The sequence below is a fragment of the Rhinatrema bivittatum genome, chromosome 4 (assembly GCF_901001135.1).
Source record: "Rhinatrema bivittatum chromosome 4, aRhiBiv1.1, whole genome shotgun sequence".
Lineage (NCBI taxonomy): Eukaryota > Metazoa > Chordata > Amphibia > Gymnophiona > Rhinatrematidae > Rhinatrema > Rhinatrema bivittatum.
This window is the reverse complement of record NC_042618.1, coordinates 186,809,184-186,834,156: the sequence shown is the minus strand read 5'-3', so window position 1 is coordinate 186,834,156 and position 24,973 is coordinate 186,809,184. Positions and strand designations below refer to the sequence as shown.

General features: G+C 47.0%; 2 protein-coding genes across 5 annotated transcripts in view; one reads left to right on the top strand and one right to left on the bottom strand.

Annotated features, from left to right (window-relative positions):
* CENPP (centromere protein P) overlaps positions 1–24,973 on the bottom strand; it is a 685,914-nt gene that overhangs the window by 282,020 nt on the left and 378,921 nt on the right. The gene's annotated exons all lie outside the window — the stretch shown is intronic.
* ASPN (asporin) overlaps positions 6,195–24,973 on the top strand; it is a 104,189-nt gene continuing 85,410 nt past the window's right edge. For 2 of the 4 annotated variants that reach the window (XM_029599388.1, XM_029599384.1), the window contains exons 1-2: positions 6,195–6,320; positions 8,598–9,273. The gene's annotated coding sequence lies outside the window, so the exon portion shown is untranslated. The remainder of the gene's footprint in view (positions 6,321–8,597; positions 9,274–24,973) is intronic. The other 2 variants (XM_029599385.1, XM_029599386.1) reach the window with 2 other exon arrangements.

Genomic DNA, 24,973 nt, shown 5'->3' with positions numbered 1-24,973 from the left:
GACGTGCATAGTTTGTGCCGCAGGTCCAATAACAGGTGTTCCCATTTCATTCCTGACCTTCCCATCCATTTCAGGCTGACTCCTTTCGGAGCCAGCCCCAAGTGCGCTCCATAAGGTCTCTCCTGCGCCCTTTTGGCCGCCCATCTCACGAAGGAATGTCCTATTACCCATGCTATCTTCCTTTGGTTCCGTGCATCTGCGGGTGAAATTAAACGCATTGGTTATCTATCTGAGCAAACTCCGGCCTCACATACCGCTTGACCACCGCGGATTGCCAACGACCGATCTTACGGATGGTATCCATCGGCAAGCCCGCTTGCGCTGCGCTGGTCGCTACCCCGATCCGGAACGAGTGTGTTCCATAATCTCTCGGGTCCAATCCAATGCTTTCTAACGCTGTGCGCAACACCGCTGCAAACTGATACCTAGTTAGCGGAACGCCATCCCTATGCACCAGCAAGTGCTCCCCGCCCTTCGGCCTTATCCGCAAATAGTTCTTTATGTTCCTCACCGGGCAAGTTACCTGTGCCCCCGCCGTTGTCAATATAATCTCGACCCCTTTCGCCTTCTGGTCTGTCTTTGATTTGTGGACTCGAAGTCTAATGAGCCGATCCTGAGCTTGTACGTTGCCGTACAATAACCCGTTATTACCCTTATCGTTTTTGGATGGGGCCACCAACTCGCTAACCCTTAACGCAGCGAAAAAGGCCGTACAGAACGCTGCCCTGAACAATGCCACCTCAAATGGCTCGGTGCATACTTGCTGTACTGCGTGCCACAATCTGACCAGTAGCTCATGCGTGATGGGCCGTCTTTTATCGCCTTCCCATGCTACCTCCCTCGCCCACCCTGCTAGCAACTTCTTGACTATGAAGAAGCTGAACGGATCCCCAAGCCCCTGCGCCTTCGTGAAGAAGGCAAAACCTGCCAAATGGTTGATCGTGGCTCCCCTGGACCGGCCTGCCTCCTTTGACCGTGATATAAAGCGAACTATCTGATTGGCCTCTACTACCCCTGGCGCGCTGCCCTGCTCTAACAGAAATTCCTGAACCTTTTCATAGCCCCGGCAGTACGCTTTCCAGGTCGCCGGGGCAACCGACGCCCTCAACAATCCCTGCTCGACCTTGCTCCAATTTGCCATAGACGGGCCGGTATTGGGACTCCCTCCGCCTCTGCCTCCGGCACCTGTTGGCGAAAAAGATCCCACTTAGCCCTTGATAACGCATCCGCCACCTGATTCCGGGCACCCGGTACATGTTTTGCCCCTACAGTCATGTTCAATCGCAAGCTCTGCAGGACCACTTCCCTCAACAATCCGGCCACCCGGGGACAGTGGGCAGCCTGTTTGTTCAACACCGTCACTACTGCCGAGTTGTCACACCAAAAGACTATCCGTTTGTTGCGCAACTTGTGGGCCCACACTGTAATCGCTACCAATATGGGAAAGAGTTCCAGGAACGTTATATTCCTTACCAAGCCGTCGTCCCGCCATGCCTGCGGCCATGGCGCCGCACACCAGGCACCTTGGCAATACGCCCCGAATCCCCAACCGCCTGACGCGTCCGTGTAAATATCTAAATCTCTGTTGGACATTACCTCCTCCTGCCACATTGCTATACCGTTGAAATTTTCCAAGAATTGCAACCACATCACAATTTCGGCCTTTATCGGTCTCGCTACTCTGATGTGGTGGTGCGGTCTCCTTACCCCTTTCGTCGCCTCTGCCAATCGCCTCAAGAAAGCCCTTCCCATGGGTATTACCCGGGTGGCGAAATTCAGACTTCCTATTAAGGATTGCATCGCTGTTAAGGTGACCTTCCTTGATGCCAGTGTCTGCCTAAGCAAGTCCCGTAGCTTACACACCTTCTCTAACGGTAATCTTGATGTCATTGTCTGGGTGTCTATCTCTATGCCTAAAAAGGACAGGGTAGTAGCGGGGCCTTCCGTCTTTTCCTGTGCCAATGGAACCCCAAACTCTCGGGCCATTCCCTGAAATTCTACCAACAGCTGTGCACAGGTGTCCGTATTGGCCGGTCCCACAAACAAGAAGTCGTCTAGGTAGTGGACCACGTTGCCATTCCCCGCCCTTTCTTGCAATGCCCAATGTAAGAATGTACTGAACATTTCGAAACAAGCACAAGATATGGAACACCCCATCGGCATACATTTGTCGAAGTAGTAACTGCCTTTAAAGCAAAAACCTAGTAGCGGGAAGCTGTCGGGGTGCACGGGCAGCAGTCTGAATGCGGACTTTATGTCCGCCTTGGCCAGTAAAGCCCCGTGGCCGCAATGCCTTACCAAAGCGATCGCCTCATCGAAGGATGCGTATTGGACCCTGCAAGCCTCCTCTGGCACGTGATCATTAACCGAGTCACCTGGGGGATAGGACAGGTTCTGAATAAGTCTGAATTCCCCTCGCTCTTTCTTGGGCACTACTGCCAGGGGCGATATCATCATATCCTGGAATGGGGGTTCCGCGAATGGGCCCGCCATCCTGCCCAATTCGATCTCCTTAAGTACCTTCTGTTGTACTATGCCCACGTGTCTCACCACTGAGACTGCATTACCTAAACTTGCGCTCCTAATTTTTCCCTTAAACGGTATTCTAAACCCGTATCTAAAACCCTCCCGAAGCCTGGCAGCGTCTAAACTTCTAGGGTATTCTGCCAGCCATTCCGCCATGTTCACCAATTGTATCGGCGAAGGTGCCTTGCTGAAAACACTATTGCCTTCCTCCTCCCCCGATATTCCCTGCCGGCCCTTGCCCTTTTTTGATACACTTACTTGCCGGGTGCAGCCCGGCACACATGGAACACACGTGCTTAAATTTGCATTCGTGGAAGGTGCACCCTGCCTTATTGAATCTCCAACACACTTTGTTATTCCCGCTCTCTCCCCAGGCACTACTCCCCGGCGTAGGTGACCCGTTGCCCGCCTTTGCGGTCCCAAGTGCTCCACTTGTATCAAGGACCTTGCTAGTCATCTGACGCAGCCACAGACCGACGTCCTGTGTTCCCCAAGACATACTCTTGTTGTCTTCCATTTTGTCCCTAAACTGCTCGTCATAATTTAACCAGCACCAGCCCTGATACTCCTTGTAACCCTCGAGTATGGCATCTGCGTAGCTAAGCATGGGCGCATGATGCGACGGGTCCTCCCTTCCCGTGACACTGATCATCCTCAAAAAGGCTCTGGCCCAGTTTATGATGTTCTTTGCCACCTTCACGTCCCCCCCTTTCTTCTCCTCCTTCTTTCCCCTCTTTCTCCTTTCCGCTGCACCTTTTCTGCCCTCCAATATGGAAAATATATCTATATATTCCCTTCTCCTAATTTTACTGCGCAACGCCCTCGGAACACTTTCCCACAACTCAGCTAAGGGTGGCAAGGCCATTACCGCTGTCGCGCCCGCCGCTGCGCGCCCAACCGTCTCAGAGAGCCCTCCTTCCCCTTCGCTCCCATCAGATTCCCCTTCTGACGATTCGGTGGAAGATTCGCTGTCCTTCCTCACTCTCTTATTACCCTTTCTTTTTGACCTTGCATCCTTGTCCCGTCCTCCACTGCTTTGTTCGCCGAGTGCCTCCAACCCGACCGCCAAGTCCGCTGCTCGGTCCGGTGCTCGTGTCTCGCCGTCCTCGACCGAGCTCTCATCACCCTCCCGGCTCTCGGCTCCTTGTCCTCTGCTGGCACCGTTCGCCGCGGTCCGTTTCTTGGGTTGTTGACCCGACTTGGTCTTCTTTTCTCGCCCTTGGATGGGCTCCAAAGCTGGGGCTCCAGTGACCCTGTCCTGTGGAGCCATCGTTCCCCCAGTCGCCGGGTTGTACCATGGTGGAGGTACCTGCCACCATGGGGGGTACATGTGATGCTGGTAAGGATTACCCATTGAGGCCATCCAGGTCTGGGCACCATGCTGGGTTCCTCCCATCCCACCTTGTGTCGTCGACTCTGTCGAGTATCCGGACGCTCCCGAGGGCTGCATGGCTCCTGCCCCCATCGCCGGCCAGATGGGCCATCCCCACTGCGGTGGGCCGCCTTGCCCCGCCTCCGGTTGCCTGCCTTGCGACCCATGGTGGCTGCCTTGTTCCGCCGGGGCTGGTCTCGCCTGCTGTCGCCTGCCTCCGTTCCTCTTTGCTTGCACCTTAACCTTTCCAGCCAATCCTGGCTCGTTCAGGTTCCTGGCCTGCGGTCTTCGCCTCCCTCCTCCCCTTTTGTCTGGGGCCGGATCCGCCGGTGGGTCCCGTGGCTCTGCGCCCCTCCGCTGCCGTGCTCCTCCCCGGGCTTTCTGCTGCCTTGCTCCTCCCCGGGCTTTCTGTGCTCCTCTACCTGGCATGCTTGCGATCAATAAGAGGACACTTTTCCCTTTTTTTTTTTTTTTTGTTTATTATTGTTTACTCACGGTTTGCAGCTTCTAACGGGAGGGGCGCTGGCAGGTATCTTGCGTCGCTCCTGTTCTCGGCTCAAGCTCCTGTAGTCTCCAGAAGTGAGTCTGTGTCTTTAAAATTCTGTGCAGGGCTGCAATCCGTGTGTAGTCACGTGGTTCCCCACGTCTCAGCTGTCCCGGATCCTGGCTGGTTCCTCCAGCAGCTGCTTCTTTTCGCTGTGCTGCTCCGGCTTCCTCCGCACTGCTCGTGCTGCCCACGTGGTCACTGCCTGCCTGGTTCTCCAATCGCAATCCAAACCGCCGCTGTTAGCGATCCCGGCGCTGCCCACGTGGCCACAGCCTGCCTGCTTCCACCACCGCAATTAAATCGCAGCAATCCTGGCGCCCCGATGCCGCAAAAAGGGGACAGCTCTCCTCCAAGCCCTCCTTCCGAGGGTCCTCCGGTCTCCCCGGGCGTCCACTACGGTGCCCGCCCACTCCGTCCGTTTTTCTGGGCGTCCCCGGCCTGTCCGATCGACGTTAGCCTCCGTGCGCTGACCCCGATGCTAGCAATCGTCTATCGCCGCTCCGGAACCGGCGAGCGCCGGCCAGGAAAAAGGATCGAGGCCGGCGCTCGCCGGCGTCTTAAAGGCCCCGGGTCTCGCGAGAGACCCGCGGGCCGACGTCATCGCGCCGATGACGCGCCAGCGCCGTCACTCGCGCCGCCCCGCCCCCCCCCCCCCCGAGGACCGACGTCATCGCGCCGCCGCCCCTCCCTGCATCGGGGGCAGGATCGCGCGCCGCCGCGCGAACAGCCCGCGCCTCGGGACAAGGGGGGGGGGCCTCCCCTTCGGCGGACGCCATGTTAAGGGGGGGCCCTCCCCACACGAGGTGAGTCGGCCCGGTTTATAAATAGTCTCTCTCTCTCTCTCCAACAGTAATAGCCTATCTGGGCATTTCGCAAGCTGCAAAATAGAAGTATTGCGAGGTGCGAAAACTTTATCGCATCCCGCGAAACTACCTATGTGAAGGGTTATGTTAGCATGTGGTGCAGAATTCTAAAATGATTATAAACATGCCCCTTTTTCTTACCGCAGGAGTTATCCATGCATTATAATAGCATTTTGATGAATCTAGGAGTTAGAAGGTAATTTTCAAAGGAGTTACACATATAAATGCAACATATTGTTGTAGCAATTTTCAAAACTCCATTTATGTGCATAAAGTGTACTTACATGTGTAAAACCTATGGACAATTTATTGAGACTAGTTTCAAAAGCCCATTTATACATGTAAAGTGCATTTACATGTGTAAAACCCAGATGTAAGTAAGCATGTAAATCCTTTTAAAAATTACCCTCTTACGGACTGATGTAATAAGCCCTGTGTTAACTGTGCGCTGAAATTCAACAGTTTCTTAACTCAGGAATAAAAAAAACAAAAAAAACCAACCCATAACTCCCAATGAAGCAAATATGGCGTGGCAAGTACAATATTGATAAGCAATGCAAAAAAAGATATTATAAGAAGGACTTTAGAGCTGTGATTACAATTCTTGGTGACATCAGGCTGCTATGTTCTCGTTTGTATACTATCATATATATCACAACATCCCAACACAATATTGGGAATAAAATATCAGAGGTTTTTGATTGGTGTCATCATATAACTGGTGATCACTTTTTTCATACATTTAAAAACACTATGGAGTATCTGAAGTAAACAAGAATTGCATAATTTAAGAAAAATGTGAAGGTCAGTTATAAATAAAGTGGCAATCTTCTCCCGGATACTCATTTATAACACTAAAGCCGGAGGTGTCATCCTCTATTTCTGTATCATGTTATTTTTGGTTTATTCGGCAGTCCAGTTAACCTGATGCCTAGAAACTGTGAACTTTAAATATCTCAAAATCAGAAACTTCACAAGCTGACACGTTCACTTTATGATTAAAGAATAAAAGGTAAGTAAACTGTTCTTTTTAATCCATTAATATATAACTGTGACTCAGAAAACCAAAATGTTAATCTTGAAATTTATTTTCTAATATATACAAGACATGTGCCTGGGAGAGAATGAGCTTATGTAATTTACAACACTAAACAAAGAGCACTGCCTATTAACTCTTCCTAAAAACATTTGTAATGGGAAACAAACGTGGACAGTATAGTGGTGATAACATGCTGGTGGTAAATTATACAATGATTCTGTACCCTTACTAGTTAGTTAACATTTTTTAGCTAGGAGTTTAAAACAAAACTGTTCTCCTTAAACATACAAGGTAGGATGCAAAATGTGGCACAGTATCAAACTTTGGAAAGTTTTAGCAAATTAGAAAGGAGACTTGGTTCCCGTAGAATCTATTATTGATTTATTTTATTTATTTATTTTATTTATTTAACATTTCTTTTATACCGATATCCGTTCGCACATCGTATCGGTTCACAGTGAACAAAAAACCATTGGGCAGTGCCCGTACATATAACAGATAACATAATATAATATGATGAACTAGGCAACATATAAATAATTTTTGGGAGGAGCCCTTACATATAACAGGCATCAATGGGTAGATGCTATGGAATATAACTATAACTATATACATGATAGTGCAAAGTACAAAATCAGCAGACATAAGGGCGTTCATACCAAGATATCAGTATACCATTCATAGGGGGGTTTTATGTAATAGGGGGTGAGATGGAGTAGGCTTGCTGAAAGAGCCAGGTTTTAAGTTTCTTTTTGAAAGTGGGGGTATAGGTCTCTATGCGGATATCATGGGGCAGTGAGTTCCATATGGTGGGGCCGGCAAGAGAAAGGCTCTGTTAATAGTGGAGGAGAGTTTAAAAGATTTAATAGATTGGGCATGGAGTGTTCCTTGGAGGGCTGGGCGTGTAGGTCTCTTGGAGGTACGAGGTAAGAGGGGGGGGGGGTTAAACCAGTTGAGGTTGGAATTTACTAGACTCTTATGTATGATCGAGAGTGTTTTATAAAGAATTTGTGACTGTATAGGGAGCCAGTGTAGTTCAATAAGTGTGGGAGTGATGTGATCTCTTTTCTTTGTGTTTGACAATATCCGAGCGGCGGCATTTTGTAGGAGTTGAAGTGGCTTAGTGTGTGTTGCAGGAATGCCAAGTAAGAGTGCATTACAATAGTCAATCTTCGATAAAATAATAGCTTGGAGGACTGTACGGAAATCATTGAAGTGTAGTAGGGGTCTGAGTTTCTTTATTGTTTGGAGTTTAAAATAGCAGTCTTTTATGATGGATTTGATGAATGGTTTAAATGAGAGGTGATTATCAATAATAACTCCTAAGTTGCGAGTGTGCGATGGGAAGTTGGTAGCTGAGTAAGCAGGAGGGATGTCTGGGATCGGTTGCCTATTAGATATGATTAATAGCTCAGTCTTGTTGGAATTAAGAGCTAGGTGCATGTCCTTTAGGAGTTGGTTGATGGAGGCAAGACAGGATTCCCAGCTGTGTAAAGCAGTTTGGATGGTGTCAGAGAAAGGGAAGATGATTTGCACATCGTCAGCATAAATAAAATGCTTGATGTGCAGGTTAGTGAGAAGCGTGGTAAGGGGAAGCATGTATATATTAAATAGTGTGGATGAGAGTGAGGAACCTTGGGGTACACCTTGGGGAAGACTGATGGGATCAGATTCATTGTTGTCCATTGTGACAGTGAAAGTGCGATTTTGGAGATAAGATTGAATCCAATCAATGGCCTTGCCAGTGATCCCAATATTTCTGAGTATGTTGAGTAGGACATCGTGATTGACTGTGTCAAACGCAGCCGAGATGTCAAGTAATGCGATAAGGTAGGAGGATCCGGAGTCGGTTCCTTTGATAAGGGTATCGTGTAGGGAGAGGAGCAATGTTTCAGTACTTAAATGCTTCCTGAAACCATATTGGGTAGGAGGGAGGATGTAGTTCTGTTCAAGGTGATCGGATAGGCGTGAGTTCACCAGCTTCTCAAGAACTTTAGCTAGGAGGGGTAGGTTGGACACCGGTCTGTAATTAGAAAGAGTGGTGGGGTCAAGGTTGGATTTTTTGAGTAGCGGTTTAACTATAGCTTGTTTCAGAAAATTCGGGACAAAGCCATGCTCTAGGGAACAGTTGAGAATATTTGAAATGGGTTTGGCGATTACATTGTGTATAGATAGTAGGAGTTTAGAGGGAATAGTTTCAGAGGGATGTGTTGATGGTTTCATTTTCTTAAGTATGTTCTCTACTTCTAGGGAAGATGAGGACTCAAACGAGGAAAGGGAGACTGGAGAGTTGATATTGGGAAGACAGATATTGAGGTTGTTGGGCGAGAACTGTGCCGTGATGGATGATACCTTGTTTTTAAAAAATTGAGCTAGATCGCTGCAGCCTGCTATTACCTGCGGACTTTTTCCTGGAGTTTGCCTTGCCCTGCGGGACCTGGACGTCGGGGGCGGAGCCGGGTGAGACGCCATAAAAGCAGCGTCCTTGCAGCCATACAATCGCTGCAGCCTGCTATTACCTGCGGACTTTTTCCTGGAGTTTGCCTTGCCCTGCGGGACCTGGACGTCGGGGGCGGAGCCGGGTGAGACGCCATAAAAGCAGCGTCCTTGCAGCCATACAATCGCTGCAGCCTGCTATTACCTGCGGACTTTTTCCTGGAGTTTGCCTTGCCCTGCGGGACCTGGACGTCGGGGGCGGAGCCGGGTGAGACGACATAAAAGCAGCGCTATACCGGCGCACCGCAGCTGCCGGCGCTCCGCCAAAGCCGCGCGCGCCCCTTAGGCGCGCGTGGCTTTGCTCGGCTTAGCTTGGCGTGCTTGCTCTTGCTAGGAGACTTGGTGATTTTTCTGCAGCCACAAGTTATGAGGAGAAGAAACCAGAGAAATTGTCCGTGGTGAAGACCTTAAGTAAATTTTCTTCTTGGACGTAAGTCAATAGTTTTCTTCTAAATAGTTAGGTTGATAATTTGCTCGCTGCTAAAACTTTCTCTTTGTAATGCCACATACAAAGAGGAAGGCTAGGCTGCGGGATATGTCTTCAACACCTGTGTCAAATAATCAACCTAAAATCAAGGATTGCTTCACAAAAACTCCCATAGAAGTTCCAGGAGGTGTCGCTGATGGCTCATTCCAAGAGCAGGGAATGAACCATCTGACCCAAGAACTATCACTAACCCCCGGAGCGCCAGAAACACCTGAGCCACCATCTGGCAGGAGAGTTGGGATCTCATTCTTTGAGGATCCCAAGATAAAATTGGATTTGTCATCTGATAAGGTTGGAAGTGAAATCCCCTCCCTGGATGTTCCAGAAATGGACTTTAGGGATAGAGATAACACTCCAACTGATCATCCTGCTGCTGATCTGGCCCCAATGGAGGAAGGAATTGGGAATATCCAAAAGGGAGGAACAACTGATATTACTGTTATTTCACCTAGGGGTTTTTCTCTTGAAGAAATTGGGACAATGCTGGTGACATTACAAAAATCTGTAAATAATATTGCTAATACTTTGAAAGAAGTGTTAAGTAAGAATACTGTGTTTCAGGTTAAGATTGAAAAGGTAGAGGAAAAGGTGAAGGAATTAGATAAGGTACAACTTAATTTAATTAAGTCAGAAAAAATTCATAGTAATAAATTAGAAATGATAGAAAATCAAATTAAGCAGAACAACCTAAGGATACTTAATTTTCCAAAAACACATTTAATTTCAGCACAAGACATGTTTAAAAGTTATTTGGTAAATATATTAGGTTATACTAATGAAACTCTACCTGTAATTGACAAGATCTATTACTTATTGCAAAATCAGGAAATTGATAAATCGAACCCAAAACCTATAGCTCAAGATAACCTAAATTTATCCGATTTGTTAGAGAAATCCTTTGAGATGAACATAGAGCTTAGAGCTACTCTTAGGGGCGGATTTTCAGAGCCCTGCTCGCGTAAATCCGCCCGGTTTTGGGCGGATTTACGCGAGCAGGGCCCTGCGCGCCGGTAAGCCTATTTTACATAGGCCTACCGGCGCGCGCAGACCCCGGGACTCGCGTACGTCCCGGGGTTTTCGGAGGGGGGCAGTGTCGGGGGCGTGTCGGGGGGCAGGGCCCGGTCGTCGCGGCGTTTCGGGGGCGTGTCGGCAGCGTTTTGGGGGCGGGTACGGGGGCGTGGCTACGGCCCGGGGCGGTCCGGGGGCGTGGCCGCGCCCTCCGTACCCGCCCCCAGGTCGCGGCCCGGCGCGCAGCAGGCCCGCTGGCGCGCGGGGATTTAAGTCTCCCTCCGGGAGGCGTAAATCCCCCGACAAAGGTAAGGGGGGGGTGTAGACAGGGCCGGGTGGGTGGGTTAGGTAGGGGAAGGGAGGGTAAGGTGAGGGGAGGGCAAAGGAAAGTTCCCTCCGAGGCCGCTCCGATTTCGGAGCGGCCTTGGAGGGAACGGGGGGAGGCAGCGCGGCTCGGCGCGCGCAGGCTATACAAAATCGATAGCCTTGCGCGCGCCGATCCAGGATTTTAGTGGATACGCGCGGCTCCGCGCGTATCTACTAAAATCCAGCGTACTTTTGCTTGAGTCTGATGCGCAAGCAAAAGTAGGCTGATCGCGCTTCTTTTAAAATCTACCCCTTATTGTACAACTCTCCTTTCTCTCTGAAAAGGAATCCTTAATGAGATTCTATTTCAGAAAGCAGAATGATAAATTTTATGGACAAAATATAAGAATTTTTCCTGACATATCACGACAGACACAGCTTAGAAGGAAAGAATTTTTACTAATGAAAGGGTTGTCTCAACAAAAAGGAGTTAAATTTATATTAAGATTTCCCTGCCGCTGCGTTGTCTCATATCAAGAGAAAAAATATATCTTCAACCAACCAGATCAGTTAAAATCTTATTTGGAATCCCTATCCTGATAAACCTCTATTGTGAAAGGAAAAAAATAGGGGAGTGAGTTAGGACAATAAATGTGTTTTCTTTTCTTTTTTCCTTAAGAGATACTGCTTTCTGCTGGTTTCTAAATCTCTTCATACTCTTGGTTTTTTCCTTTATATTCCTAAACCATTGTTAAGTCTACATGGAAAGACTATGTCTTTTTTTTATTATTAATACTGTATGCATAAGATTGTTTTCTTTTCCATGACTTGTTGTAATTAAAATAGAAATATTCAATAAACAAATAATTAAAAAAAAAAAAAAAAAATTGAGCTAATTCGTTGCAACGATTTGTAGAGGAGTTAGCTAGTTGTTGTGTGTGTATGGGAGAAGTCAGGTCAGCGACCATAGTGAAAAGAGCCTTGGGGTTGTATTGCAGACCATTTATTTTTTGGCGTAGTATTCCCGTTTAGAATGTAGGATGGAATTTCTATATTCATGCATATGTTGATAGTAGAGAGTTTTGGTTGTGGGGGATTGGTGTTTGCGCCATGACCTTTCCGAAGCTCTGAGTTGGATTTTGAGATTTCTGAGGAAAGGCTTGTACCATGGTTTCCTATGTTTTCGGTTGGGGTTGATAGTTTTTGTTATTAGGGGGCAATGTTCATTGGCAATGCTGAGTGTAAGGTTAACCCAGGAGGAGAATGCATTATCTGGGGATGATAGGTCAATTTGTTTGTCTATGTCTGAGCATGCTAGCGTGATGGTCTCTACATCACAGGATTTGCGAAATTTGAAAGATATGGGCTGACGGGGCGTGGACAAGGAGCTTTGGGGAAGTGATAGTTTGGTCTTGATCAAGGAGTGATCAGACCATGGTACTGCCGTACATAAAGGAGGACTGTTCACGTTGATGGGGGAGTTGATAAAAATCAGGTCAAGGGTGTGGCCAGCTTTGTGTGTGGGGGAGTTTACTATCTGTTGGAAGCCCATAGCTTCAAGTGAAGACAGGAAAGCTTCACAGGCAGGTGATTGTGGTGTTGTATCCACGTGTAAATTAAAATCTCCTAGGAGGATAGTGGGTAGGTCAGGTGATAGTGAGTTTGCAAAGAATTCAATAAGTGGTGATGAATCTTTCTCTAGTAGACCAGGGGGGGTATAGATAAGACACAGTTGGAGTGATTTTGATTTGAAGAAGCCAATTTCGTATTGATGAGGGATGTCACATTTATGGGACAAGAGTTGGAGGTCTTTTTTTACAGCTAGGAGTAAGCCGCCTCCTCTCTTCTTCTTCCTCGGGATTGAGAAAATATCATAGATATCTACGGGTAATTGGTTGATATGGATGACTCCTGATGAAGCAGCTACACCGCTGCGAAACACGGCCGCTGTCGGGTCATAATTATACAGCTACTGATTCTACATACAAATAATGTGCATAAGGGCTGTAAGAGTGCATATCAAAATTATACATAAAGACCTTTCTTGTTGAGATCGCCAGAAGGTGAACACGTAATAATTTAAATCTTAAAATAATGGGTCGCAAATGATAGATAAGACCGGACGGCTTGGTTGCACCGACTGCGTCGTCAAAAGGCTTGCTGATGCGATCCCGTTTTCAACATACATATATTTTACATGCATGATGGATGGTGAAAAACCTTAAATTGGAAATATTTTGGTGGCGATACCTTTTGTGATTTAGAGACTTGATCGAATACAGGTTCGCAGCACTGCTCTTTGTGTTTGTGGAATATTATGAACACAACAGTGGCCCTACATCTGTTGTGTCCGTCAGTCGCAGACGGCTGTGACCGCTCTGCCTCTCCTCTTTTTTGCCTTTCTCCGCCTCCATGGGTAAGATGGCTGCCTCCGGTGCCATGCCGAAACCCATGGCGTCTCCAATTCAGCATGGGCATCCCCGTCTGCCAAGCTCCTTCCCATGGTCTCCTAGGGCGCGCGTTATCTACTCGTCATGGCGGGAACCTCGGGGGCATCCCCACCGCATGACGTTTATACCTCCGGGTATTTAAGCCTCCACTCTACTCAGAACGAACGAGTTAGCAAGGACTTCGGTTTAGCTACTCTGACCGCTTCTAAGCTCCATGCTTAGACTCCTCGCTACCCTCCAGGGTATCTGTCTCCTGAAGAAGCTCTGGGCACCCGCTCCTCGGGGGCCTCTTGCTTCCAACTACCCTTTGGGGTGTACTACCACTAACTAGATAACCGCTCCTCAGGGGTCTTCTCTTTTCAGGATTCTGAGCTTCCAGGTACTTGCTTCTCAAGGGCCTATCCAGCTCAGAGTATCCTGCACCATGGACCTCAGGTCCCACCGTCACCATCCACCAGGGGGATTCCTGCACTACTCTTCAGCGAGTACCTCTATGATCCAGCTCTCCAATTCAACCCACCAGGTTTGGCTTATCCCGCTCTGCGGAACACTACCAACCTTCTACATCTGGGTGAGACCTAGTCATCTGAGGCTGTTTGAACGTATTGGCACCTTGTTGGACTTCTGTGCCATATCCTCCTGCACCATTACCATTCTACTGCTGTAGAATCAACCATTCTACAGCAGTACAATAAAGCTTTCCATCTCCAGTGTCTGCTCTCTGAGTCTAGCCTATTGCTGTGGTTCCCCACGGAGCCCCTCCCCGTGGGAGGAGTCATCACCACTGCGACTAAGAGTCCACAATACTCCTCAAACCCAACAACATCCAGAGACTGAAATTTGTTTATTATTTGCTCCAGTATGTTTTCCGAAAAGAGACATACAATTTGTTGTAATATATGGCATATCAGCATGTGAGCAGAACAAGATTAGAGAAATTAAAGTACTTTCACCTTGATATGAGCAATATAGTAAAACCCAATTAATGCTAAATTTCATGCAGTCTTATTGCAAACTAACATGATGACTGGCTGCACAAGAATCTTACTGAGGTAATAAGTGCCAAATAAACATATTTGTTCAAAAAGCTAGAAAGAAAGAAACATAGCCCTCAGCCTGCTCTCTACAATCTATTTTTTAAGCAAGAGAAAGGGCACATTGTTTATTATAGTATGCACCAACCTTTTCCTCCCTCTCAATTCCTTCCTAACTGTGATACCTCTCTTATAGCATAAATCTCGTTAGCATCAGCAACAAGAAATCCAGAGCTAGTAAGTGGTCTGGTGGTAGTAGTCTTAACAGAAAAATTCATGCTAGAGCCATAATCAACAATTCTATCTTATCCTTTAGCAGCCTGACCACAGCCTAGAATGAAGCACTCTTTTTATGCCCCAAAAAATCCAAACTATTTTTTTATACTCTTTATTTATACCAGTTCAAAGATAATTACAAGCAACAAAATCTTGAAAGTAAATAAGTAATTGCAGTGTATACAATTCTAACATGTAGAACATAAAATATTTTATAAGAAATATTTTAAACCCTACAATCACATTTCAAAACCACAAGAAAAGGGATGGGACCCAAAAAGAGCAACCTCAAAAGATAAAGAAAGAAAAGGAAAAGACTGCTAAGTACTATAGTAATTCTATTTCTGCAACCTAGCAAATCATAAAGGCTCTGCAGCAGATGCTGGGTTCACAACCATCTTACTATCCAGTAGAATCTTCAAGTTTCTCTTCTTGCTCACTTGGAACCAAGGCTTAGATTTGACACTAAGAGCCTTCAATCACAACTACAAAGGAATTTTTCCTCCATTTTATATCCCTTCCCAACTTACTTTAGTACAGTCATTGCAACAATGGTCCTTCAAGTGGGGGAAAGCGCCATGCATAAGGATTCATATTGGAACCCTGCAATCTCAGGCCCTAAAAATAATCCTTCCTCTTCCTCTTTCAGTCAAGCCAGGTTTACAGACTGCCATTTCAAAAGCTGATTCAGCCCAAAAATTAGAGACCTTGTGAGTTTCACTTTATTTCTCTAAACATAGCTTATTTCCACAAAATATAAAGGAAAAATTAGTCCTGAAATGATTCATCAAGGTAAGCAGAGTTGCTTACCTGTAACAGGTGGTCTCCTAATACAGCAGGATGTTAGTCCTCACACATGGGGGACATCGTCAGATGGAGCCCCGACATGGAAAACTTATGTCAAAGTTTCTAGAACTTTGATTTGACATACTGAGCATGCCCAGCATGCCCTAAACCATGCATCCATATGGGGTCCCTTTACAACCTCATAACACAGAATTACAATAAAATAAAAATAGGAGAAACCCAACTCCACGGGGTGACGGACGGGTTTTGTGAGGAATAACATCCTGCTGTCCTTGGAGAACACCTATTACAGGTAAGCAACTCTGTTTTTTCCGAGGACAAGCAGGATGGTAGTCCTCACACATGGGTGAATCCCTAGCTACAGGCTGAGCCCCAAAACAAAAGGGGACCAACAGAAACCAACCAGGTGCCAATGGGCACAACCCTGGTGCTGTTGATTACAGGGTTGGTTACAGCCTGAATCCAAACAATGGGCCCTAGGTTGGGAGAGTTGGGTTCTAAACCTCAAACAGGTTCCTGAGGACAGATCCCATTTGTTCCATTTGTAAGAATAAGATTTTCTCATGGAAGGCTTCTGTGAAGCAATCAGGACACGGGAAACTGATTCAGAAAGGTTAAGTGGCTGAAGGATTAACCTTCCAACATCCATGCCGTCAGGGACAAGGCTTGAAGATTGGGGTGGCGCAGGCACCCGTCGTATTGCATAATCAGAAGCGGGTCCTTTCCCAAGGGAATGTACCTGCGAATGGAGAGATCCTGAAGTATTGGAAACCACACTTGGCAAAGCCAGTGAGGTGCTATCAGGATCATGGTTCCCTTGCCCTGACGTAACTTCACGAGAGTCTTTGAAAGAAGTGGAAGTGGAGGGAATGCATATAGGAGACCTGTCACCCACAAGAGGGAGAACACACCTCTTGGTTGTGAGTGTTGGCTGCGAGTGAGAGAGCAAAAGTTCTCTACTTTGTGGTTTTGACATGTCGCAAAGAGATCTATATGAAGGTAACCCCATTGTTGGAAGATCGAGTCCGCCACTAAGAGGTTGAGAGACCACTCATGCGGTTGAAAGGCGCGACTTAGCTTGTCTGCCAACCCATTGTCCACTCCCGGCAAGTAGATGGCCCTGAGGTACATCGGATGGGAGAGGTCCTCCGCCCATATCTGCGCAGCTTCCTGGCACAGTAGGTAGGAGCCTGTCCCTCCCTGTTTGTTGATGTACCACATGGCCACCTGGTTGTCCGTCTGAATCAGGATGACTTGGTTGGAGAGGCGATCCTGAAATACCCTGAGAGCATATCTGATTGCTCAAAGCTCCAGGAAATTGATTTGGTGTTTGGCTTCCTCTGGAGACCAATTTCCTTGTGTCTGCAGATTGGCCACATGGGCTCCCCAGCCGAGATTGGAAGCATCAGTCGTGAGAATTATTTGAGGGTCTGGAGCCTGGAAGGGCAAGCCATGGAGGAGATTGATCTGATTTTTCCACCAGGCGAGAGACTGACGGAGTGAGTTGGTGACATGGACAACGGTCGACAGGGGCTGAATGCATTGAGTCCATTGTGACCTCAGAGTCCACTGCATGACTCTCATGGCTAGGCGGGCCATTGGGGTGACATGGACTGAGGACGCCATGTGTCCCAGGAGGACAAGAAATTGGCGTGCAGTCGTGGCGTGCTGAGACTGCAGCTGGTGAGCAAGAGACACGAGAGTCAGTGCTCGTTGTCGAGGCAGGAAAGCCTTTGCCTGTAAGGTGTCCAAGTCTGCCCAAATGAACGACAAGGTTTGAGATGGGACTAAGTAGGATTTGTCGTAGTTGACGAGAAAGCCTAATGAAATTAGAGTGTGTAAGGTTAGATTGAGGGACGACGGAGCAGCTTGCTGAGTGGGAGCCCTGATTAACCAATCGTTCAGGTAGGGGTAGACGTGAAACCTTGGGTTCTGAGGAAGGCTGTGACGACTATGAGGCATTTTGTAAAGACTCGTGGCACAGACGTTAGGCCGAGTGGAAGCACTCGATATTGATAGTGCTTGGGGCCTACTAGAAACCTCAGGTATTTGCGATGAGCTGGAGTTATCGTAATCTGAGTGTATGCGTCCTGGAGGTCCAGAGAGCAGAGCCAGTCTCCTCTTTGTAGAAGAGATAGAAGCAAGCCCAAGGTGACCATCTTGAACTTTTCTCGCTGGAGGTACTAGTTGAGGGCATGTAGGTCCAGAATAGGACAGATGCCTCCCGATTTTTTGGGGATTAGAAAGTACCAGGAATAGAACCCTAGGCCGTGCTGAGAGTATGGTACGGGTTCTATTGCCTTGGACTGGAGAAGGAGGGAGACCTCTTGATCCAGAAGTATGGAGTGATTGGATGTTCTCCACATCGGTAGAGGTGGGGAGTCCGGTGGCACGGAGAGAAAGTTCAGATGGTAACCCTGAGCAATGATTGTCAATACCCATTGGTCGGAGGTGATTGAGTGCCATATGTTGTGGAAGTGGCACAATCGACCTCCCACTGGTATGTGAGGCAGAGGAATCCGGCTACTGCTCTCTAGGTGGAAGTAAAAAACCTGAAGCAGGCCCTGGTTGAGGAGCTGCTTGTGGATTTTGTTTACGTGTTTGACGAGACTGCGGTTTTTGATAAGGTCTCGTGGCATGGGATCTGGTTGGTGGCGGGTAAGACTTCTTCGGGCGGAAGGAGGACTTCTTAGAGTCCTTTCTGAAGGGCTGTTTTGAAGAGGTTGGAAGGCATCAGAGAGGGCTGTCTTAGGGTCTCATGATGGTACTTTCGTTCCACCACCGTCCGTTGAATCTGTTCGCCAAACAGATTATCTCCGACACAAGGCAGGTCGGATAACCTGTCTTGTACTTCCGGGCGAAGGTCAGAAGACTTGAGCCAGGCCCACCGTCTCGCCGAAATAGCAGCTGCAGATACTCTAGTAGAAGTATCAAAGATGTCATAAATGTTCTGATCTCATGTTTGCCTGCCTCAAAACCCTTGTTTACTAGGGTTTGTAATTGTTCTTGAAATTGCTGAGGCAGGGAGTCTGAGAAGTCCTGTATCTGCTTAAAAATGACCCTGTTATATTGGGTCATATAAAGCTGAAAGACGGCAATTCGGGAGATGAGCATTGACCCTTGAAAGACTCGGCGACCAATCGTATCTAGGAACTTCTGTTCCTTGCTGGGGGGGAACAGAAGAATGAGGCTTTGACCTCTTCGCTCTCTTCTATGCAGACTCCACCAGAAGTGATTTCTGAAAACCTGGAGCTGACTGCACCAAATAGGTAGTGTCAGCTTTCCAGTGAACTGGAGCAATGGAGCCAGGATGTTCCCAGTTCTTCTTCAGGAGATCCAGAAGGACCCGATGGATGGGAATAGAGGTGATTACCTTGGGAGCATCCAGGAATTGGAGCAACTCCATCATCTGGTGCCTATCATCCTGTTCAGTCTATAATTGGAAGGGAACCAATTCAGACATTTCTTCACAAAGTTTAGAAAGGAGAGGTCCTCTGGAGGAAAACACTTCCTACTTTCAGTGGGTGAAGGTGAGGAAGGTAACTCATCAGTGTCTGTCGAGGAATCATCAGCCCAGGTATCGTAAGGATCAGCATGTGTCCCTCTAGGAACTAGAGGGGGACAGGGTAATGGGATACCTGAAGGTCCCGGTCTAGGTTCCGAAGGAATAGGAGGAATTATCGGAGGCACCGATGATGGCATCGAAGGCACCGGCGCAGGCATCGACGGCATCGATGGATGGCTCGGTGGCGCCAATGGATGTATCAGCACAGATGGTTAGATCGGTGGCAAGGGACGTATCGGCATCTATGGCTGAGGCAGAACTCCCAATGGAGGGATGTGGAACGGTGTTTCTCCTCCCGATGACACTGTAAGTGGGGAGGGCACCGAAGCCATCGGAGACCCGGGATCCATCGGTGGAAAAGCGGCCATAAGCGCTTCCATCCTGGAGAGCAGAGGTGCCAGCACTGCTGGAATCGGGTCGATGATCGGTTCCGCAAGTGGTGCCGGTGTCAGAGGAACCTGAAGTCGTTGCATCGCCTTGTCGATGGCCTGCTGAACCATCCGGTCAGGTTCTTCTCGGAGACCTGGAGCAAGTAGCCCCGGCTCTGGAACAGAAGAGGGAGGCAGAGGCATAGTCGGAGGGACCACCACTAAAGGCGGAGTCATGGCTCCTGAACCCCTGTCAGGTGAGGGTTGCCTCGGTGACCCGGTCGCAGAAACGGTCGGTGCCTTTTCTGGACGGGGTTTCTTCGACAGCAGCTCGGACAATGGCGAGGTCGATTATTTCGCTCCCTTGATGGTCCGAGACTTACGGGGTCGATGGCGATGTTTATCCCTGCGATTCCCTTGGTCCTGAGGGGGAGTAGAGGGTGTCGATGGCCGAGAAGTCGTCGATGCCGGGCGGTCACCGGCCAGTGGTCGATGTTGGTGCGAAGTTGACGGTGCCGGCTCTGACGACGTCCATGCAATGGACGGAGTCGGGGTTTGAGCACGGAAGAGAAGTTCCATCTTCTCCATTCTGGCCTTGCGACCCTTTGGTGTCATTAGGGCACATTTGGTGCAGGTCAAGACATCGTGCTCGCGTCCTAGAAACATTACACAGACTTTATGGGGGTCTGTGATAGACATGGTCGGGTACAGTCCGGGCACCGACGGAACCCCGACGCCATGTGGAATCCTAGCTACAGGCTGTCCTCAACAAAAGAAGAGGAAAATTACCAGCAAAGAATATCAATTGGCAAAAATAATTTTTGATGACAAGCCATTTTATTTTCAATTGTATTTATATAGGGGCAGCCTAAAAACAAAAGTGGGCCCTAGGGGGAGTGGAGTTAGTTTCTACACCTCAAAGAGATTTCTCAGGACAGATTTATCAAATCTACTGTTGTGTCAGAAGTCCCTATCCAAACAGTAGCAAGATGTGAATGTATAGCAAGACCTCTTCACATTGCAGCTTTGCAGACCTCCTCTATACAGGCCAATTTTAGGGAAACTACTGATGCTGCTATGGCCCTGACACCATGAGCCCTGATATTCCCTACCAGATTCAGGCCAACCTGGGCATAACAGAAGGAGAAGTGATCTGATAGCCAATAAGGAAGGGTGTGCTTGGCAACAGCAGTTCCAGGTTTACTGAAGCCAAAAGTAACAAAAAATTGAGTGGACTTTCTAGGGTTTCAATCCGCTCCAAATAGAAGGTCAACGTTCTCTTGCTAACCTAACTGTAAAACTTGTACACCTTTGTTAAAGTGTGGCCTGGGCAAGAATGTTAGAAGGGTGATTGATTGGTTAGAGTGGAAATTCGACACTACTTTAGGAAGCAATTTAGGATGTATGTACAAAACAACCATTTTGGGGTTTTTTTCAACTTAGTATGAAATGGATAAGTCACAGGAGCCTGGAGCTTACTGACTCTGTGTGCTGAAGTGACTGCCAACTAAAATATGACTTTCCACATCAGGTCCTTCAGTTCACAAGAGTCAAATGGCTCAAAGGGAGATTTCATCAGGTAGGTCAGTACCATGCTGAGATCCTATGTCACAGCAGTAAGATTAAAAGGAGGCTTCAATTGAAGCAAGCCCCACATAATATTAATTAAAAACTACAGAGATGGGGTTTATCTTTTACACGGTGGTGATAGTGTCAATTACACTAATCTAAGTCCTAATTTATTCTTCAGACCAGACCCGAAAGATGTAAAAGGTTATGAAGTAGTTTTTGTGTAGAGCAAGTCGCCATTCCTCACACCAGGAGGCAACCTCTTTCACTTTAAACCATAAGATTTCCTCATGGAATCCTTCGTAGAAGCCAGAAGAATATGAGAAATATCCTCAGAAAGGTTTAGGGGTTATAGAGCTATACTCTCAACATTCAGGCTGTGAGGGCTACAGACTCAATATTAGGATGATGCAACATCTCTTGATCCTGGTTGATAAGACATAGGGAATTCCTCAACTGATTGGATTCCTGATTAACAACTCCAATAGGAGCAAAAATCAAATCTGTCTTGGCCAATAGGAGGCTATGAGAATCATAATTTTTTGTTTCTTCTGAGTTTCAGCAATGCCTTTACCTCCAGAGGAACTGGAGGATATGCATGCAAAAGACCCTGTCCCCAATCTCTGTTGCAGGCCCTGTTCTTTGGAACTCCTTTTCATTAGAACTGTGATTATGTGACTCCTTAAAAATATTCAGATGACTTTGAAATACCTTTTTATTTAAGCTAGCATACATGTGATTCATTTTAATTTTGTTTTATACTGTATATTTATTACCTGTTTATTTGATTTAATGTATACATTGATTTTTTTTATTTTGTATGTGGTAGTTTTATATGTTTATGTATGTTTTATTGCATATTGCTTAGACCTATTGCAGTGTTAAGCGATTAACACATTTTAATAAATGTAAATGTAAATCTAGGGAGAAGGCATTTGAGGTCAGTTTGCCTTGTATCCCTCTTCTGCAATAGAAGCACAGATACTTTCTGTTCAAAGGAGATGTAAACTGATCTACCGCAGGTTTCTCTCACTCATGGAATATTTGGTTTACTACTTCCCTACCCAAGGACCATTCATGAGATTTCAAGATCCAACTTAGCTTGTATGCCAGGACATACACCTTGCTCACCAGATTCATCACCCTGAGGATTATTCCCTGAGGAATTGTCCAGTCTCATATCTAGGCAATCTCCTGACACAGGAGGTAGGACCCTGTTCCTCCCTGCTTGCATGAGGTGCTTGCATGCACTGCCTCCAGACTATGTAAATATATCTCCTGCATATTCATTATGGTCATCCTGAAAACCAGATCTATTTGTGGCACTCAAGGACCAGAACCGTCTATTCCTGGCTTAGGGTCTGGCAGCTAAAATTTAATACTAAAAAATGTAGGCTCGTGCATTTGGATTGCAAAATTCCAAAGAAACAGTACATTATAGGGGGTCAAGTTCTCTGCACAAATCAGGAGCAGTATCTCATAATCTTAATGTGCCAAACAAGTAAACAAAGCAATGGCAAAAGCCAGAAAGATAACTGGATTCATAAGGAGAGGAATAGCCAGTAGGAAAAGAGAAATATTGCCTTCGTATAAGTCTCATTTAGATTACTACTGTATATACAGTTCTTGAGACTACATCTTCAAAAGGATATAAACTGAACAGAGTCGGTCCAGAGAGCAACTAGTCAAATGGTCATAAGAACATGCAATACTGGGTCAGACCAAGGGTCCATCAAGCCCAGCATCCTGTTTCCAACAGTGGCTAATCCAGGCCATAAGAACCTGGCAAGTACCCAAAAACTAAGTCTATTCCATGCTACTGTTGCTAGTAATAGCAGTGGCTATTTTCTAAAACAACTTAATTAATAATAGGTAATGGACTTCTCCTCCAAGAACTTATCCAATCCTTTTTTAAATACAGCTACATTAACTGCACTAACCACATCCTCTGGCAACAAATTCCAGAGTTTAATTGTGCGTTGAGTAAAAAAGAACTTTCTCCGATTAGTTTTAAATGTGCCACATGCTAACTTCATGGAGTGCCCCCTAGTCTTTCTATTATCCGAAAGAGTAAATAACCGATTCACATCTACCCGTTCTAGACCTCTCATGATTTTAAACACTTCTATCATATCCCCCCTCAGCCGTCTCTTCTCCAAGCTGAAAAGTCCTAACCTCATCGGTCTTTCCTCATAGGGGAGCTTTTCCATTCCCTTTATCATTTTTGTCGCCCTTCTCTGTACCTTCTCATCACAATTATATCTTTTTTGAGATGCGGCGACCAGAACTGTACACAGTATTCAAGGTGCGGTCTCACCATGGAGAAATACAGAGGCATTATGCCATTTTCCGTTTTATTCACCATTCCCTTCCCAATAATTCCCAACATTCTGTTTGCTTTTTGACTGCCGCAGCACACTGAACTGATGATTTCAATGTGTTATCCAATATGACGCCTAGATCTCTTTCTTGAGTGGTAGCTCCTAATATGGAACCTAACATTGCATAACTATAGCATGGGTTATTTTTCCCTATATGCATCACCTTGCACTTGTCCACATTAAATTTCATCTGCCATTTGGATGCCCAATTTTCCAGTCTCAGAAGGTCTTCCTGCAATTTATCACAATCTGCTTGTGATTTAACTACTCTGAACAATTTTGTATCATCTGCAAAATTGATTACCTCACTTGTTCTATTTCTTTCCAGATCATTTACAAATATATTGAAAAGTACAGGTCCTAATACAGATCCTGAGGCACTCCACTGCCCAATCCCTTCCACTGAGAAAATTGTCCATTTAATCCTACTCTTTCCTGTCTTTTAGCCAGATTGTAATCCACGAAAGGACATCGCCACCTATCCCATGACTTTTTACTTTTCCTAGAAGCCTCTCATGAGGCTTTATGAAACGCATTCTGAAAATCCAAATATACTACATCTACCGGTTCACCTTTATCTACATGTTTATTAACTCCTTCAAAAAAGCGAAGCAGATTTGTGAGGCAAGACTTGCCTTGGGTAAAGCCATGCCGACTTTGATCTATTAAACCATGTCTTTCTATATGTTCTGTGATTTTGATATTTAGAACACTTTCCACTATTTTTCCAGGCACTGAAGTCAGGCTAACTGGTCTGTTGTTTCCCGGATCGCTCCTGGAGCCCTTTTTAAATATTGTGGTTATATTAGCCATCCTCCAGTCTTCAGGTACAATGGATGATTTTTTAATTTTATTTTTATTCAGCTTTTAGAATATTTTAACATTACATTATGGGGCGGATTTTCAGAGCCCTGCTCGCGTAAATCCGCCCGGTTTTGGGCGGATTTACGCGAGCAGGGCCCTGCGCGCCGGTGAGCCTATTTTACATAGGCTCACCGGCGCGCGCAGAACCCCGGGACTCGCGTAAGTCCCGGGGTTTTCGGAGTGGGCGTGTCGGGAGGCGTGTCGGGGGGGCGGGGCCGGAGCGCGCGGCGTTGCGGGGGCGTGTCGGCAGCATTTTGGGGGCGGGTACGGGGGCGTGGCTACGGCCCGGGGCGGTCCGGGGGCGTGGCCGCGCCCTCCGTACCCGCCCCCAGGTCGCGGCCCGGCGCGCAGGAGGCCCGCTGGCGCGCGGGGATTTACGCCTCCCTCTGGGAGGCGTAAATCCCCCGACAAAGGTAGGATGGGGGTTTAGACAGGGCCGGGCGGGTGGGTTAGGTAGGGGAAGGGAGGGGAAGGCAAAGGAAAGTTCCCTTCTAGGCCGCTCCGATTTCGGAGCGGCCTAGGAGGGAACGGGGGTAGGCTGCGCGGCTCGGCGCGCGCAGGCTATACGAAATCGATAGCCTTGCGCGCGCCGATCCAGGATTTTAGCCGATACGTGCGACTACGCGCGTATCTACTAAAATCTACTAAAATCCAGCGTACTTTTGTTTGCGCCTCGAGCGCAAACAAAAGTAGGCTATTCGCGCTCGTCTGAAAATCTACCCCTATAAATTTGAATACAGGCATTTAAAGCAATTACATAATTCTGTAATAACCACTACCCTGAAATAAATTGCCTGTTCTTATTATAGGAAATCCACAAGCTATTTATGGCAGAAATCAAGTGGTCCATCAGAAATAAAATATACTGTTTATCCAAAAGAAAAGAGAGCACACTGAGTCTTAACTGAGTACATGCTTCTAACCGCTAATCTGTGCTAACTGGATGATTTTAATGATAGGTTACATATTTTTACTAATAGATCTGAAATTTAATTTTTTAGTTCCTTCAGAACCA